This window comes from Oenanthe melanoleuca, chromosome 1 (genome assembly GCF_029582105.1).
Source record: "Oenanthe melanoleuca isolate GR-GAL-2019-014 chromosome 1, OMel1.0, whole genome shotgun sequence".
NCBI classification, from domain to species: domain Eukaryota; kingdom Metazoa; phylum Chordata; class Aves; order Passeriformes; family Muscicapidae; genus Oenanthe; species Oenanthe melanoleuca.
The window spans coordinates 35,671,635-35,690,251 of NC_079333.1; the positions used below are offsets into that span (position 1 = coordinate 35,671,635).

At 43.2% G+C, this 18,617-nt stretch overlaps 1 protein-coding gene across 1 annotated transcript in view; it reads left to right on the forward strand.

The window, feature by feature from the left end:
* The first annotated feature begins 4,332 nt into the window (after positions 1 to 4,332).
* Positions 4,333 to 18,617, forward strand: part of FAT3 (FAT atypical cadherin 3) — a 323,797-nt gene continuing 309,512 nt past the window's right edge. The window contains exon 1 of the mRNA XM_056496985.1: positions 4,333 to 4,521. The gene's annotated coding sequence lies outside the window, so the exon portion shown is untranslated. The remainder of the gene's footprint in view (positions 4,522 to 18,617) is intronic.

Here is an 18,617-nt window from a genome sequence, read left to right on the forward strand (position 1 = left end):
TTAATAATGAAAATGAGTATATTAGAATGAAAATGTAAGCAACTTTAAATAGTGCCAAAGGCTGTAGTCTTTGAGAACTGTTGAGTTGGGAGGTTTATGTAATGAACAGAGTTGATGATGCCTGTAATAAAGTGGATTAGCTGTTAGAAATTCTGTTACACCATTTATCTTTACGTAGCTAATCTTCCATGTTTGCAATTTTGTTCATATGTGCTTGGGGGTACCCAGATAGATTGTGGTTGTTCAAAAAAGAGGGCACATTGGGGTTGTCCAAAATGCTGGCACTTCCCAGTGTAGTTTCCAAAGGAGATGAGTAATACTTTTGTAGCTTTTCCTCTGGATGACACCATATTGCCCCCTTAGCAATCATTAGTTCCTGCCCTCAGGTAGTAATACTGGCTTCTTTCTCTTTTGGTAGCGACTCTTTTTCTTTGATGCATCTTTCCATCTTGGACTTCTGGAGTTGCCTTTCATGTGAATAAAGCAAATTCTGAGCACAGTGCTGCTTCTTCCAAATAGTTTTAGGTAAAATAAGTCCTGTCCTGTGGATTCTGTTTGTGTGATTGCCAGGGCCCCATGTCTGCTGGTGGCAGCAGCGTGTTGGGTGATGCTGATCTGCGAGGACCATTCCTGTCAGGTGGGGTGTGCAGAGGCTGGCTGGGGAGAGGAGGCCTGCAGGCAGCAAAGGCAGCTCACCAGGACACATCTGTCCATGGCACACTCTTTCTGGAACCCTCTTGCCTGGGTCAGGACTGCAGCACATCCCTCTTTCCCTGCCTCCAGCAGCAGAAGGGCTTGTTTTGTTGGCCACCTTCACTGTGGAATTCAAGATGTTTTTACTCGCAGAGGACATTGACCAGTAACTTGGTCTGATCCTGGCACACTGGCTTATTTTAAGAAATGTTCTCTATCCCTTTTTCTTCACAGATATAAGGTGACTGTTCATTGAATTCTCTGCTAGCTTGCACTGTCCTACCAAACAGGGACTCTCATTCTAATTGTCAAACGATCTTTAAATAATTTTCTAGTAAAATAGTTTGGATTTTTATTTTGAATTAAACTTGAGAATGAATACACATGCAGAATCTTTAAGGAGCATAGGTATTCCTCTAATACCGTGAAAAGTGCTTCAATTCAAACTTGACTAGTCTAGAATGGTGTTGATATTTTTTAAGGAACAAAGCTTTACTTAAAAAATAGGTCAAATTCAGTTGCTTGTGTTTGAAAGAAGAAGAGTCTTTGCAAGTAAGGGACTTGAAAAGCCTGGAATCAGTTTCCTGCTATTCTCTAATACATTTTGTATCTCCTTGGGGAGGCAGTTTAGGCTTTCAGTCATCAAATCATCATCTCCAAAATGGGGATAATAAAGACATTCTTAGTGCCTGGGAGTGTTGAGATGACAGACCAACTGATGGACCATTTATGGGTTCCAAGAGCCCTTACATGCCTCTGTGTGGCTGTAATCCTCAACCTTCCCAAAATGCAGCTACCCACTGGGGCTCTGCAGCGAGTGTAGATCTAGTGCATTATATCCTTGCTAAACTGTTTTTTGTGTAAGCAATTTGATTGCCAGGGTGAGCATGCTCATTCACTCTGATGTTGTCCCAAAGCAATTGCAAAGTGATATGACCCCCTTGCTGAGAGAAGTGTTGTTTACAAAGATTTAGGCCACTTTCAGAGACACTTCAGCCAATTAGCATTGCTGCCTAATTCAGGGTAGGGGACTGAAAGAGAAGTGTCGTTTTGCCAACTCTGTCAGGTTGGTATTACCAGTGACCTCTGGATCTCATTTCAGACCCAGTTTGCCATGCTCTGGTGCTGGATCAAAAACAACTGTGAAGCATGATGATCTACATAAATACCTGTGATTTCCACTGAAGGTTTTTTATTTCCCTCTCCTTCAAATTGTCACCTGGTGCTGTCCTGCTTTGTGCTATGTCAATCAGGGGTGCTTCTTCCTGGACCCCTTTTGCTCAAAAAAAGCCCTTCAGCTAGAAGAGACTTGTGAAGTGCAGCATCTTCACCACAAACACAGGTGCAAGTACATGAGCCTGGAATTACTGTAGCTCAAGAAAAATGCCTTCATGTCTATAAGCAATATAGATGCACTCCTTTGGATCTTCCCATGTAAATAAACCTTTGATTTGGGATATCTCTTGGGATAGTTGACCACTTCTTGGGATTTCTGCATGCCCCACGCTTATCTAACTATTAAGGATGTTACTTGGCATCATAAAGAATTTGTGACAAATGGTGTGATATTTGGATCTACTGCTTATAGTCGCCAACAGAAATTTGTCCGGCTGCTGGGTTTTTTCACTCTTTTAGCTAGAGGGAGAATCATAACCTTAACATTATTTAATTGGAGGCCTTTTGAGTTAATTAATTTAACTCTTCACTGCCTTTGATCGCATGGTTTTATGAGTATTTTTAATTGATCTTATTTGTATGGAAATGTAATTTAACATTAATTTAACAAGATGGATTCAAACCAGTGGTCAACCCAGCTGTTCAATCAAGGGTATTGCTCAGTGCTGTTTATTGGGTTTAATTTGAAGATCATGGCCACCCCAGAAAGAAAAAAAGGAAAAGCAGCTACTGGTGCTGAAATCCTGTAATTGTAGGCAGTTTTGCTGATGGATACTCTTAGCTTGGAATTGTACTGGTCACAGCAAATAAATATGGCTTTCTTTCCACTGAGTTTTATAACGACAAATAGGAATATGGAAAGGGAAAGGGGAGTACTTAACCTGTGAATTTCAGTCCAGTTGGATTTAAGCAAACCACCCATTTATTTTTAGATTAATGGCTTGCAGGCAGACTCTATCAGTTCTGGACTGTATTATATTATTTGCAACTGCAAGAGTTAATGCTAGTAATTGCTTTTCCTCTATAGAGAGAGCCTGTAGTAGATTGTTTTTACATGGCAATCTGTGATTGATAGATCAGGGAAAACAGGACCAAAGAAGGTTACTGCCTCCCAACGACTTCCCTCTTCAAATTAAAATAATTTGCAATTTGTAGGATGCCTTGTCACACGTGCTTCAGGAATGAAGCAGTAAACACACTAGGCTGCATTCCCTTAAAGCAGTGAACCTCTTACTGCCTTTCTTTCAGCAAACCAAACAAGTCGTGTTGTTGGGAGTCCATTGAAAACAAGTGTGCTGGTGAAACAGTCCCCAGACCCCTTCAGCAAACTTCCTGTACGGTCAGGCAGCGGACCTGATGAAAGAGCCTGTTTGTGAACCTTTGGATTCCTTCCATTGATTTGTAAATCCACTTTATTAAAGTACTGCCGAAGCTAGTGAAATGAGCAGCCGAGGGCTCCCATCAAGTTCCTAACAAATATCTGATGCAGCTTGGATCACTGGTACTGGCACATGCTTTTGAAATAGTTTTTTTTTTTTTTTTTTTTCTGCTGCGTTGGATCGTTTTGAGACTGGAGGAGTAGAGACGTAGGAGGAAAAATGCAATCTCCATCAGCCACACATTACATGGCTGCTTTATTTTTCAATGCTGCTAAAACTCCTCTTATTTAATATCGACCATACCAAGGAGCCAGCCAAGTACAGTGTTAATTGGGTCCACTGGAATTCTTGTCCCCTGGGAGAGAGAGCTTCCTAGGCAGGGAGGGCGGAGGGAAAGGAGGGAAGGGAGGGAGAGAAGGAGGGAGGCAGGCAGGGAGGAGGGGACCCACTGTGCGCAGCATAAAATGTAAGTGCACTAGACATCAAGGCTTCTGCTCGCATCGCTGGGAAGCAGTCGCGGCAGTTCCCACCCGCCCCCCTTTCAGAAATTAGCCAACTATTTTTTTTCTTTTCTTTTTTTTTTAAGTCTGGTAGTTGTTCTTGAATTAACAGATCCTTTCTTTCATTTTTCTTTGCTTTTTCTTTTTTTTTGCCCCCCGTTTGCGGAGGGCTCTTTTTAATTTGAATTGTTTTCCTCTGCTTTCTGCAAAGCTGCAAAAGCTCTGCTTTGAAAACTGCTGCCCCAGAGTGCAGTTGCTTAGCTGTCCTGTCAGCATTGTTCTAATGCTCATTCCATATGTATGTCACATAGGAGCAGTACCCTCCTCCTCTCCCTTCCCCCCATCCATGCATTTGATTTTTTTCCCCTAAAGACTGAATTTTTTTTTATTTTTCCGAAGGAGCTTGCAAACAGGGAAATTCAAACTGAATGTATCTGTGCTGTGGTTACTTGTATAGCCAAGACCACATTTCTCTTAGAAAAAGTGTTTTCTCTATTCTTTCTTTTCCCTCTTTTTCTTCCCTATAAGCACAAAGGCTTTAAAAACTAAGATCTATAGTTCCTTTTGCTTTTTTTTTTTTTTTTTTTTTTTTTTCTTGGCGTTACCGTGACAGCATGTATCTCTGTTGCTGAAGAATGAAGCAGGCAGGCTGGAGGTTTTTTATGTTCAGTGCTTTTGGGACCACTAAAAAGAAGTCTGCAGAGAAATACGTACAGCAGCTGTGCCAACTGAGTTTCTCATGACTGTTATCTGTCATTTATTCTGACTAAAAGGTAAGGGGTTCTTTAGTTTTTTTCTTGAAGTCTTTGTGCATTGTTTGTGTGGTGTCATTTGACATGTGCAACTCGGTGGCTCAGGAGGGAGGTGGGTTGTGAAGATTTTTGTGTTGAGGTATTATAGGTCACCCAAGCAAAGCTCTTTGCATCCAGAGGAGGAAAAAAAAAAAAAAAGAAAAAGATCTTGTTTCTTGGAATTGTTTCCCTTTTCATCTCAAATGGTTCCTCCAGCTTAGCTGGCTACTGATTGAGACATAAAGCTGGGGCATTATCGCTGCTGCTTATCTTTCCTGGTGCTCTTTCTCTACCTGGGGAGCACACGCACCCGGCTGGGGTGTGCGTGCGCAGATGTGGGGTAAGACTTGGCAACATGCACATTCTCCTCTCTTACTGTAACTAAATGTCTTCAAGCACCCTTCCCAAGGTAAGAATGCCTTAGTTCAGCACACTGCAGCTTATGCCTGTTTAAAATTATTACTTGGATTACAGTGCATACTGTGGAAAGTTATTAGTTTCCACAGAGACCGGTTTAATTGGGGGGTATGTGTGCAGTGGTTCTGTTTTGTGCTTTCCATACCCTGCTTGTGGGGGAGTATGAAATGTTATTTTCTTCTTGATTCTTGGGAAGGGTGAAGTTTACACTGTCTGTTAGGCATAGCAAATGAAGTTATAGCTGAAATCGATTAAAGCTGTGGAGAAGCATAGCCTTACAAGGCTCTTCAACTTAGCCCGAGAGTCAGAAGATACTTTATTAAAATACTTGTTTGCTCTGCATTGTAATATGCAGAATTGTAAGAAGGAATGCATCTTCACTAAGCAGAATTAGCAGTGAATGATGCCTGGACTGAATCATTATGTCATTTATGTGTTAGAAACCTGTTTAATCCACAGCCTTGGTGCGCGCTGCTTTTTGTGTGTGTGTGCTGGATGCATCTTTCAACAGCCTCTTAGTTCAAGAGGGCATTGTTTTATAAAATGTGTTAATGTGTTTTTGCCGTGCAGGCAGTCAGAAGTGCTCTCTGTAACTGTCCCCGTAGCTGTGACACAGCCCGTTATTTGGCATTTTGGAAAGGGCTGATTTTAGGGCTTGCTTTGCTTTCCTTCAGTTACTGTGTTCTTACTTCTTAGCTGTTAGTTCTCTGCATGGCAAATGCATCTTAAGGGTGCTCATTTCTCATGCTTTGCAGTCATGAGTGGCTGAGACAGTTGAGCAACCTGATGTAGTGGTGTCGCTTTACCAGGAATGTTGCACTGCTTATTTGAATAGCCAGGAATGCCACCAAATATGTAATTGCTTTAGAAACAGTCTAAAAATACAAAGTGTGAAGGAAGAGAGAAGTCGTCTGCAGGCATTCATTTCTTTCTGTACTGTGGCTGTTTGTAATGTTATTTTAAAAATCAGGTATTTCCTAACACACGCTCTGTGACTCTTATTTTCCCATTATTGTTGCATTATATCAGCACTGAGAAAACAGTCATTTAGATAACAGGTTTTCATTGATATATTTTTTATAATATAGAAAGCAGTATAAGAAGCAGTAATAAGTTAAATTGGCATCTGCTAATTATGCTGAATACAGATTGTGAGCTCTTCAAGTCGTCCCTTGCCTTAATGCTGTTAGCATATTTTAGCACTGGCAACCAAAGGAAAGAAACTGGAATGTTCCTGCTTGGGGTTTTTTTAGGGAAAAAAAAAATTATGACTTGTGAAGAAGTGTGAAGTTTGGGGTTTTTTTAATGTTTCTGTGCTGGTTGCGAACATCATACACAGTTTGGCAGAATTGTGATCCAGGAGAAACTGACCTGCTTGGTGATCTCTGGAATGAAATTTAACCCTTGGAGACAAAGCCATTGTTGTCGAAAAGTTTGAGAGTTTAGGTGCCACCAAATACGTGATTGGTTTTGATCTCTAAGAGAGACGGTTGTAAATACAACTCTTCTCAACTTAGTTGAGGTTCTTCATACTGTGTGGCGATTTTGCTTACGGGAGTCTGAGGCTTCCGTGGCAGCCGGAGAGCCGCGCTCTGCCCAGGTGTGCCCAGCGGTGCCCAGCAGTGCCCAGCCGTGCTGTGCCTTTCTCCCGGTGCCCAGCAGGGCCCAGCCGTGCTGTGCCGTTCTCCCGGTGCCCAGCGGTGCCCAGCCGTGCTGTGCCTTTCTCCCGGTGCCCAGCCGTGCTGTGCCGTTCTCCCGGTGCCCAGCCGTGCTGTGCCGTTCTCCCGGTGCCCAGCCGTGCTGTGCCTTTCTCCCGGTGCCCAGCGGTGCCCAGCCGTGCTGTGCCTTTCTCGCGGTGCCCAGCCGTGCTGTGCCGTTCTCCCGGTGCCCAGCCGTGCTGTGCCGTTCTCCCGGTGCCCAGCCGTGCTGTGCCGTTCTCCCGGTGCCCAGCGGCGCTGTCCGGCCTGGCCCGGAGCGCGGGTGGCCGCGGTGGCGCTGGCTGTGCCAGCCCGGGCCGCTCCGAGCCCCCGCGGGCAGCGGGGCCGGCAGCGGCGGCGGCTCCGCCGCTAGAGGGGAGGCGAGAGCCGCTTATCCCGGAGCCGGCCCCGCCGGGAGCGCCGGGAACCGCCGGGCCGCGGGCGGGCGTGCACCGAGCCTGGCACGGCCCGCGTCCCTGGGTGCTGCTGTGTGGGCTCGTACTGGGGCTCTTCCCATCCCGCTGCTGTGCTGGGGGCGTCCTGAGACGGGTTTAGACGGAGCAGAAATGTGCCCACGCTTCATCTGCGCTGGAGTTTCTGCCCCTGGTCCTGCCCCTGTGCAGAGCTGCCCTCTCGCCCGGCTCCAGCCTGCATTGTGGAGACATTGTGGCCTTCAGCATCCTCATGAGAGGAAGCACAGGGGCGGGCACCGATCTCCTCTCTCTGGTGACCAGGGACAGGGCCCAAGGGAATGGCCTAAAGCTGTGCTGGGCAGAGTTTAGGGTGGGTATCAGGAAAAGGTTCTTCACCCAGAGGGTGTTTGGGCACTAGAACAGCTCCCCAGGGCAGTGGTCACAGCACCAGCCTGGCAGAGCTCAAGGAGCATTTGGACAATGCTCTCAGGCACATGGTGTCACTCTCGGGGTGTCCTGTGCAGGGCAGGAGTTGGACTCAGTGATCCCTCTAAGTCCCTTCCAACTCAGGATATCCCATGGCTTTTACCAGTAATGATGATTTCACACATAGGTTTGCCACAAGTTGTTTCATCCCTCTGTAGAGAAGCAGCATCTTGAACTTCAGGGGCTGCTCTCTGTGATGGGGATGGGCACAGTGGGAAGTGCCCTGTGTTTGGGGAGGTGCAGGACTCGGTGGAAATAGTAAAGCTCCCAGACAATGAGTTCTCCATGTCCAGGTGGGGCTGCCTAGGGATGGATGGGCAGTGCAGGAGCTGCAGGCTTTGGATGTTGGTGTGTTGTGGCAGCACTATAAGTCTTGTCTTCGTATGAGCCTGATTTTGCTAAAAGTGGTGTCACAGTCTTTTTAATAAGACATTATAATTTTGGCTTCAGTTTTGGGTTTTCTTACCCTCTTATGTGCATGTGTAAAATGCAAAGCATATTTAATGAGTTAATACTTCAAATGCTTCCAAATTAATTAAAAACAGTTCCACATCTGGAATAAATCCAGTACCTTGCATGGATGGCTTCAGCTTCACGGTTTTTCTGTCTTGTGAGAAGCCCTGTGAATATTCCTGTGTGGATGCTTGTGAAAGCTGGAGTAGCAGAATCCAGGCTTATTTTACAAGGGAGAGAGAGCTGGAACCCACAGAGATCAATAGAATCTTGGCCTTTTTTCCAGCAGACTTTGGATAAGACCTAATAATATTATATGATTATATGTTACGCCTGTGCACAGTCAGGTTTTCTCAGGGTACCTTTTCTTGAAGGTAACTGCAAATCTTAATTAAAATTTGTTGTTTCTTGTGGTTCAACTGCTCTTTAAATTCACACAGGTTTCAGAGGGGCTTGAGTTAGTCACCATAAACAAAAAAAAAAAAAAAAATTTTATAATAAGCTTTTTCTTCTGCTGCTTTCTCTGTCTCCAGAAGTAAATAAACTGATCAGATTTCTCTGTGAGAATGTTGTGATTTAAACTGACACAACTAGGTGTCTTAAAGATAGGCTTATTGCGTAGATAGAAAATGCAGGGTTGGGTTGTTTGAACTGCATTAGCATCAGAATAGGAAATGGCAGGGCAAGTTGGCTGAAGTGCCCATGCAGAACTGGGGAGGGATGTTCTTTGGAAAGCTTCTGAGCTGGGAATTCTTTTCTGAGCCATAAATAAATAAATCTGTGTCCTGAACAGTTAATGAATACAGGAGTTTGGGCAACTTTAAGCTGTTTGGGATATTTAGGAAACCCATATGGTGCTTTTGTTAGTATGGTTGATTTCTGCTTTTTCCCCTAATATTTCCATTTTAAGGTTATTGTTGGGTTGGTTTGTTTCGTTTTTTTACTAGCTTTATTTATTCTGAAGGTGCTGTTGCTAATGTTTTTGCCAGCACTTTTCTGTAACTCCCACAGCAGTTTCATTGTATGTTGCACCAAAATATTGTCCCTGAAACTATTGATTCTCAAGCTACAGATAGAGATTGCAGAGCTTTGTGCTTTGAGTACCTTGCTTTTGGAGTTGTCCTCTGGCTGCTTGTGCTGGATCCTCTCGGGATGCCAAGAAAGTTATCTTGCAGGGATCCTACTGTGATTGCATATGCAGCTTTTCCAAGGGAACTCAGTGTGTTTTGCAGACCAAAACTAATTAAACCTCATGACATTCATGGCAGACAGATAAGCATAAACCACGATAAGTAAACTAAAACAGGAAGAGGTGAAGAGCTCGTTTCCCATGGTAGTGAACAGTGACATTCCCACTGAACCAAGCTATAGGTGCTGTGTACCTCTGAAAATGAGGGTGCTGGTGGCTTGGCTGGGAGAGCTTCCCTTTTGGCAGTGGATTTTGTGGGGGTCGTTAATATTTACAGTTTTGCATCTACATCTGCCTATTAAAGATTGAATTAATTCAAATTATATTAGCATTTCCTTGCTGCTGAGTTCTTGGTGAGTCTGCATAAGCAGTATCATCATGGGAAGTTACTGAAATGTCCTCATGCCCTTCCAGACTTTTTTTTTAAATTCAGTATTTTCTGAATTAACCAGTCTTGATTGGAATTGTAACTTTCTGCATTGCGTAGAAAGTGCCTGACAAAGGTGCACAAGCTCTGCCAACACTGACAGGTTGTGACCATTACTGGGTTCTGACCATTCTGGTTTCTAGGTATTCCATCTTTGACATGGCTTTTGAGAGAAGTTTGATACTCTTGAAATTACTGCTGTCATGGCTGTTGGTCATAAGCAAAATAAAAAAAAAACAGTGCTGGTGAAGTGGATGAGCTGACCAAACAGTAAAATGGAATGGGAATGAGAAATTCACTCACTGAGATGCTTTGAGTGCACAACTGCTTAAGTACAAGAGTACAAGGCAATGCCTTTAGAAAATAAAGGGTTTAGCCAGTCTGGTAATCAGATAATTGTGGTGCTATAAGCCAGTTGGTATACTGATACAATGCAGAAATTCCCATTAGGACACGCTGTACTGGGATACACTGACAGAGAGAGAGTTGTGAGAGAAAGCTGTGTCCCTCATTTATACAGCCTTTTAAGAAAGCATTTTAGGCATAGGAGCCAGTTAAAAAGGTTAATTGGGCGAGATCTTTTTTGTGGTATGTGAAAGTGAGCTTTGGAGCTTGAGAAGGGAAAGTAGCAGACAAAGCAGTGAGGTGTTCCAGGGGATGAAGCTGTTCAGGGTGGAAAAATGAGGATCATCCCGACACAATCTGGAAGAGGGGAAGTGTAAAGAAAGTGACAGAATATACTGAAGATGTTCAAGTGTTTTAAAAGATAAAAGACCCCCCCAAAAACAGTGTGAGTGGAAAGAGAAGTTGCCTTTAGATCTTACAGAGATGACAAGAGTTACACTGGGAAAGGAGTAAAGTTTGGGAAAACTGAAGAGACGAGGCCTAAAAGAGGAGGGAGCATGAAGGTGCTGATTTTTACCAAATCAGCATCCCAGAAAGCATCCAGGATAGCAACAGAATTCTGTTACTGTGTGTGTTGTCAGTCACTCATGGAAAAAAAAATGAGCCAAAAAGGAATGTAAAGGTCACATAGACTGCAGGGGCATCTGGAGAAGCAGGGATGTTGAGGTATGTGCTCCTGTAAACTGCCACACGTACTGGAAGAGTGGAATGCCAAAGTTCATGCTCAGTGTGACAGAGTGGTTGAACCCACTGGAACTGCTTTATATTCAGGGGTTGTTGGGGGGCAGAAATCAGGAGGATAAATGAATGCTTGCTGAAATTGAGCTGAAAACCCAGGGGTTTAGCATGATGCTCTAAGTGCTAACACCATAAAGCAGGAGTTAATTTTGCATTGGCTTCCTTACTGTAGCCTGCCTTCCTGCGAAACCTCCCAGAATGTGAGCTGTGGATGTTGGAGCATAAGTATTCATTTTTTAGTTAATTTCAATAATGTGGGCATGTTTCAATATGCAGTAGTGCTTGGTGCTAATGAAGTGGATTTCAGACCAGTGGGGTCCGGAGAAGAGCGCAGGTTCAGTATTTCTCCTATTGCACATTTCAGTTTGCTGAGAACTTGGAGCAAAGGACAACATCTCTGCTTCATTTGTTGCTGGTTATGCAGTTTAATTAGTGCCCATCATTACTGAACAGCTCCCATGAAGGTGAGTATGGGCTTAGAGAAATATTCAGCTCTGCAGAGGAACTCTGTAACTAGATGCTAAGAAGGGGCTGTTCATACTGGGGGAACAAAAGAGCTCTTTATGTAAAAGTAGCTTGTTAGCTTTTTGTTTTTAAGTGTAGCATGTCCAAGCGGTCAGGGTGTCACACACTAATAAACTGGCCAGTCCCTCTGGAACAGACATTCATGGTAATGATTTAGAAGGTGCATTTATACAGTAGTCTCCAACTTCATTATTACTCTGTTTCCTTGGATACTGAACATTTTGCATATAATTACAAGAGAGATGTTAACAATGCTTTGTGGTTCTAATGGGTTTAATAAAACTTTTTCATATTACTTGGTTAGTGATGCTCTTTTTCCTTTAATAATCTGTATCAGAGAGGAAGAACAAAAGGAAGTGATTCTTGTCAGCTAATTTGCACAAATTCTTTTGAGCCAAGAACAGGTTTTATTTCTTAGAGTGTGGAAATCCTGCATGCTATTTCTGGAATTATGTTGCTGAATGGGTTGTAAATAGGGGTTAGAGTGCTACTATTCATTGTAACTTGAAATTCACACTGTTTGGGAACAATTTTACAATAGCAAAGAGAAAGCTGTTTAAATGCTGGGCAGTAAACAAAACTTGTTATGGGTGTGAAAGCATTTAAACACTTCATGTGTCTATTTAAGGCTTGGGTATTTTGATAGTGTTCAGTATGTTTCTCAAAGGTACTTTCTGCTCTTTACACACCATCTTGGTTGCCTCAACTCCGGCTGTTGTTTAACAAACAGTTTGAGCTGCCATGGACATGGAAAGGATCCTGCCTGCCCCAGGCACCCGTTCCCATCTCCCTTCCTCCCTCCCTCCCTTTTGTTTGCAGGCACATTTGCAATAGGGCAACTCAATCCCCACTGAGAACAAAATCAACAAAAAACAGATAAAACCCAAACTAAACCAAAACAACAATGACAAAGACAAAATCAATGCCAAAACCATGCAGACACACACAAACCACAAAAAATAAATACACACATACACACACAAAAAAAAAAAAAAAAAAAAAAAAAGAACCACTGCCAGAAAAACAACAGGAAAAAGCAGGGAGTTTGAGCCTGAGACAGCTGCTTTGGTGGCCACGGTGGCTTATCCTGCTGTAAAGTGATCATCAGGCTGTGGCATGAAAGGATTATGGCTGAATATAATTAGGTTTAGTTGTGCAGTGTCTGAAACTCTTGCAGAGAAGTTGGTAGGAGCCTCCAGGCTATGGTGCCCAGGCTCACACGGTGATGCACTGTCGTGGCCCTTCACTGGTGCTGCATGTGAGCATGAACTCTGTGTTACCTCCATGGTTTTTGCACATCTCATTGTTCCACTGGCTGTAGAGGATGCTTGCATAGACACTTGTGGAACATCTGCTTAGAGGCAATATTTTTGGATGTCAAAAAAAGAATTAATGCTTTCATGTTCTTCAAGACCGTGTTAGACCTTGGGATATTCCCTAGAAAGACAGCAACAAGGATTTAAACTCTGAAATGTCTGTAACTGTCACAGGCTGTGTAGTTGCATGAGGTATGAGGGCAGCTGGGCATGATGAAATGGGCTGTACATGTGTGTGTCACTCAAATTAGGTGCTCTCTTACTGGAAGCTGGTTTCAAGTTTAAAGTGTTGAGCATTTTTTGGTGTTGAAAGAACTACTTTACATTCCTACTGATGCTTTCTCTTCAGAGAAACAATATATTGCGTAGTTCATTTAATAAAATAAAAGCGTTTCTCCAAAAGCCAGAGAATACAGAATTTAATAAAGTGGCATTTGAAGATAAATTCTAGGGATGCATATGAGAAAGCTTTTTAACAATACACTCAGTTTTATTGAAGTCCTCAGAGCAGCTTTCATATGCCAAAAGCTATTGGCAGTCTTTTCCCATCAAAGTGGTACAGAACTATATTATATACAGATATTTTGTCCTTACCCATAATCGTTTCACAAGCGAGGCATGCTGCTTTTTTCCTCCTTCTGTGTGGATTTGTAAGTTTGCTTTGTAAACTTATGCACTGCTGTTTTATATATATATATATATTTTTTTTTTCCCCCTGCATAGTTTCCTTTTAAAAACACAGCGGAAACAGGTTAAATTCTTCCCAATGGTTTTGATCTTTGACCTGATGCTCTCTGAAACAACTTCTTTTGGCTTTTTAACTTTCTGGAGATTTACAGGGGTCAGGTTGAAATGGCAGCTGGCTTTCAGTCAGTGCATGGTGGAGCCTGAGGAAGAGCTATCTGCTAGTAGTGCCTTGTTATGTGGAACTTCACTTTAAACTGCAGTTCTGAATTCAGGAGCAGTGAGCCTCACTGGGCATGAGTTAAGAGTTGTTACTTAGGTTGGACTCCTTTTTATTTCATGTGAGCAGTTTTCCCCTTCTCTTATCAGAAGAAAATGAATAAGAGAATGGTGAATATGTGGCCTAAGAGAATGGTGAGTATGTGGCTTGAGCTTGTTTCTGTGGGATGTTGTAGGAGGGAACATCCATGTACCTTTGCTGAATGCAGCTCCTGGGAGCTGCACACCATCACAGCACCTTTGGGATGAGGCAGGAGTGATGGAGCAGCGTGGCATAGCCATGCCTGGGTTTTTAGGGAACAGGTGGGATGGTATGGGGGTGCCAGCACTGATGGCTCCCCTCTTGGTGAACAAACAGAAGGTGTAGAGCCAGTGACTGTCTTTCAGGAACATGGATCAACATCTCGAGAACATGGGATCTGCCCCATTTATTGGCAAGCACTAGGTTGGATGTTCAGTGTGTGATGTGAGGTGGTCACTTCACTGGCAGCTTCTCTGCTTGTCAGAGTGTCTAAGGTGGCTCTGTTAGGAAGATTTATCCATGGGGATTTGATGGGCATCAGCAGGCAGGGGGCAATTGGACCAAGGAGCCTGGCAGCAAACTGATGCACAGGAGTGAGACATGATGAATACATGATCAGGGGGACTGGGTCTGACCTTACTGTGCATGTTTAGGTGATTTACTCCAGCCAGTGTTTGGTGTGATGCCCAGGATTTGAGAGCACAGGCTTTGCAACCTGACCTTTGGCTGCAAGTGATCCTGACTCCAGAAGAAGAAACAGAAAAGGATGAGACATTGAGATGCGGCTGTTCTTCCTGGTGGCTGCCATTGTAAACAACATAATGGAATCATAACACTGTTGTTGATGTTGGTGGTATTATTAATATTATTATTTTCATTATTATTATTACTACCACCTCTGGCCTTACTGGTCTCCACTTCATGATCAGTATCCAGTTAACTTTCCAAGATCTACATGTAATTTTGAAGACCCATCCCAAACTCCTGACCTGTGAATAAATGATGAGTTTTGAATGGTAGCCACGGCAGTGGTGGTGAGGAACACAAATGTATGACCCTCTGTTGAGACACTGTGCCTGTTTGCTCCTCTGGAAATGGGCTGTGTGCACTAACCTGACCTTCAAGTGTGCACACAAATCAGGGATCTCAGGGGCCCTGATGTCAGGGCAGGTGGAGACACTTGGCAGTCGAAGTTTTTGTGACATCCAGTGCCTCAGAGAAGCTCAGTGCCCACAGGGATTTCAGAAGATAGGCAGCAGTCTGCCATGGAGTTTGTTCTGCTTCCCAGTGTGCCTGGTGGTGAGGCTCTCCATGAAGCCAGGGCTGCTGTGCTTGTTTAAAGTGTGTTCCATGGAGAAAGGGCAGATCATAGCTCCATAGGGCTGTTTTCCCTGTTTTTCTGTGCACTGCTCCTGCAGATATTTGAGGAATTTGCTTCTTCAGAGGGAAGCATGGAACTCTGTTAGTGAGGAGAGCTAAAAGAAAGCCGAGCTCCTTTTTTCTTCGTTTTAAAATTTTGTATTATTTTGACATTTGAAATAGGATCATACATAAAAATACACTTTTTTTCTGAGGTTCTGCCGCTTATGCCAAATATTTTAAAGGCACTTTTCCAAGGTGATTATCAAAAATCTACATTAAGAGGTACCTCATTTAATCTAACATATGCTGATTGCCACGAAGATATTTTCAACAGATAGTCTGCCATGGTGTCTGTTATTCTTCAGGACACAAATAACTGCTGGACCGTAGATGACTCTGTGGGTAACTGGCGGCTTATGGGTAACCTCTTTTCTGGCACAAAAATAATGGGTTGTTTGTTCCTCCAGTTGAAGTCCTGATGTGTTTTGATGTTTCTGATTTACATTTTTAGCACTGTTCCTGATACCATTCAGTGTTCTGTGAACAGTCTTTAAACTTGGTGTTTATTTTGGAGTGTTGCTTTTCCAGCAAACAAATGTGTGATTAGCAATTAATGGTTTTGCTATAAATAAACAAAAGCAAACAGTTCAGCTTTAAATAGTGATCTGTGCTCTGTGGAGCTTTTAATTGAGCCGTGCCTGCAAAGTTGAACCTTTCCAAACACTCAACTGGCTTTGAGGGACTCCCAGCTGTGGCGACTGAACTGGCCGAGTTGGAAAGCTGAAGCTGTGGTGGTTTGAGTTAATGTGTGGTTAGCTGAAAAGTGGTTATCTTCTCAAATATCTAGGCATGAGCCGACCATTGGAGGGGGAACAATCGTGGTTTTGGAGCAGATAACATGTTTGAATGTGGAAGGAGTTCCAGAATGCTGAAGACTTCCAGTCTGTGCTTTTCCCTTGGGGGCGGCTCTCTGGGTAGGGGTGACTGGAGGGAGGTGGCACCAGAGGTGGAACCAGAGGCTCTTCCACTCAGCCAAGACAGATGTGTCTTTTTAAGCACTCCCTTGTGTCCATCAAAAATAGCATGTTATTATATTCCCTTCAAAATAGTTGTATTCAGCACCTTGTATGGATTTGGGCATTTCTAATTCAGATAGCAGTCCAAGGCCAGCTTTGCTGGAGAGCTTTCCTCCTTGAAGTGATTGAACCTTAACACATGAGGAAGGAAATTTCTAGGTTTCTCTCAGAACTGGTAGATTGAAGGCTGACTGCATCTGCTTTCCTATTTCCCACATGATGTCTGCAGTATGAATTTGGCTTATCTGAGAGAAAGTGTGATTTATTTGACCTGATGTTGCTGTGCATTGCTTTTTATTTAGGCAGGTCAACCAGCTACTATGGCCTGAGCTGGATGTAATTTTAAAAGGTAATGGCAACAGCCCTTTCTCTAAATATTGCCTCTTTGAACAAATGACAAACCTGATTTTTTTGTAGAGAAAGTTGGAGAGCAGCCACTGTATTTATCAACAATCATTTAACAATCATTTATTGTTTGTTTGTTTCTTTTTTTTTTTTTTTTTTTTTTTGTGAAGAGTCTTACACTTTGTCCAAGTTTTCAGAGACTCTCATCAGAGGGCCACTGAGAGGCAGATTTTGGGGAGCTGGCTTTCAGAAAGGTGTTTGCTGTGCAGTGCCTAGCAGCCAGACCCATGTAGATTTCTCTGGTTGGTTGCAGACAGCTCCAGTGTGTTGCTCCAGAAGCAGCTCCGTGTTATGCCTGTGACACAGCAGCAAGTGCCAGCACCCTGCAGATTCCTGCCCTACCAAAAGAAAAATGTTCATTGCTAAATCTAGGTTTTGTTCTCAAATCTCAAACTTGTTGAGAATCTCAATCAAAATATTTTCTCCTTCCACTTCCATCATGATCTCTTTCTATTGCTGTGTGTCACAGCTCTCTTGAAGAGAAATGGCACTGCAAAACCAATAATCCAATTCCTAGCCTCAAGAAACAATTTTTTTATTTCTTTCTTCCTGACTAGTAAGATTAGTAAGACCTAGCTAGTTCTCAAGTGATTGTTTTGTTGAATTGTGTTTTTATTTGAAGGCACCTGGCTGCATTCATATGTGTTCTTTGGTGATAGAGTGAAAAGCTTTATTCTGCAGTCTCTTTGTAAAGTCCTTACTGGACTACCATGATTTTGATTTGACATCTCATAATCATAAAACCATAGAATGGTTGGGGTTGGGAGAGATCTTTAAATATCACCTAGTCCAACCTGACAGTCTTTTCCCTTAATCTCCATTTTATGTTGTGTGTTTCACATGGAGCTGTCAGTGGTGAAGAAGCTTTTGTATATGCAACTCTATTTTCAGTCTCCCTTCATTTGCCCATCTGTAAAGGTCTGGACCATTTGAGCTGCCCTACCTCCCCACACAGAGTGTCTGAGGGAGATATATAGTATTTTTTTTCCTCTGAGAGTAGCAGCTTACTGCTGTCCTTATACCTACATACCTATTTATGGCCCTGGAAACAGTAGTTGTAAATCTCACCGACTTCTTTCTTACTATAAACTGTATCCAGATAGTTTATACAAGCCTCTGCAAGCTGTCAGAAGGAGTATGTGCAGTATCCCAAACACAGAGCAGAGGGGAGGCAGCAACCAGCAGCAGCTGGGACTGGTGGGTGTGAGATTGCAGGAAAACAACCATGAAACGAGAGTTCATGGTGGGGACTGAGCCTGCCTGAGTGGCAGAGGTGGAATATGCCTTTTTAGCTGCAGGTACATCACCTTCACATCAGTGCTGCAACTCAAAAAGTGCTTATTTCATTGCTGTGTTTCTCAGCAGGTATTGTAAAAAAAATACCTGCTCTAGGGTTTTGTACAATGACTGTCTTGTTTCAATTGTTATTATTACTATTTTTATTATTATTTAGTATTATTACCATTATTAGAACTATTATTTGTGTTATGGTAATGGCAGAGTTGCAAGAAGCCCAGTCAAATAAATCACTGCTCAAGTCCCACTGTATGCAGCTGTGGTGCTGCTCCCCATCCTCAGCAGCCTCTGTATGTGTGAATAAAGCTCTTGCCCCTAAGGAGCAGAGGTGCACCTTGGTAAAGAGCTGGCTGTTTGAAGGGGATCCAGATTTACTTGTGGTGAAGGGGCATCTGGGGAAAGACCAGCAGTGACAGGAATGGGACTCATCAATGCTGGATTTTTGCTGCTGACATGGCACCTTGAAAGAGCTTTCAAGCTAAGACTCCTTGGACAGGGGTCAGAGTAGATTTATGAATAAAACATAAGGGGAAAAAAAAAAGAATGGTCAGATAGGCAGGAAATAGTATCACTGAGTGTGTTCCATAAGGAAGCCCCCATGAAAATAACTGTTTCATTTTGAAACTGCCCCAAAGTATCCCCATTTTACAGTGACTAAGAAGCAGGAGCCGGGGGGATTTGAGATATACAAAGCGTGAAAACTGGATAGCAGCTTTTGTTTCCCTGGAGGCAGACCACCAAGGGAAAAGCTGAAATCCTTTGTAAGGTGGCTCCCAGGAATTCACTTTTGACAGATCTCACATGGCGGCAAATTATTCCTTCCCCCTCCTCCTACATTTTCCTCAAGCCACGTTTCATCCTCGAGGGAAAAGGGAGAGTCCAGCAGAC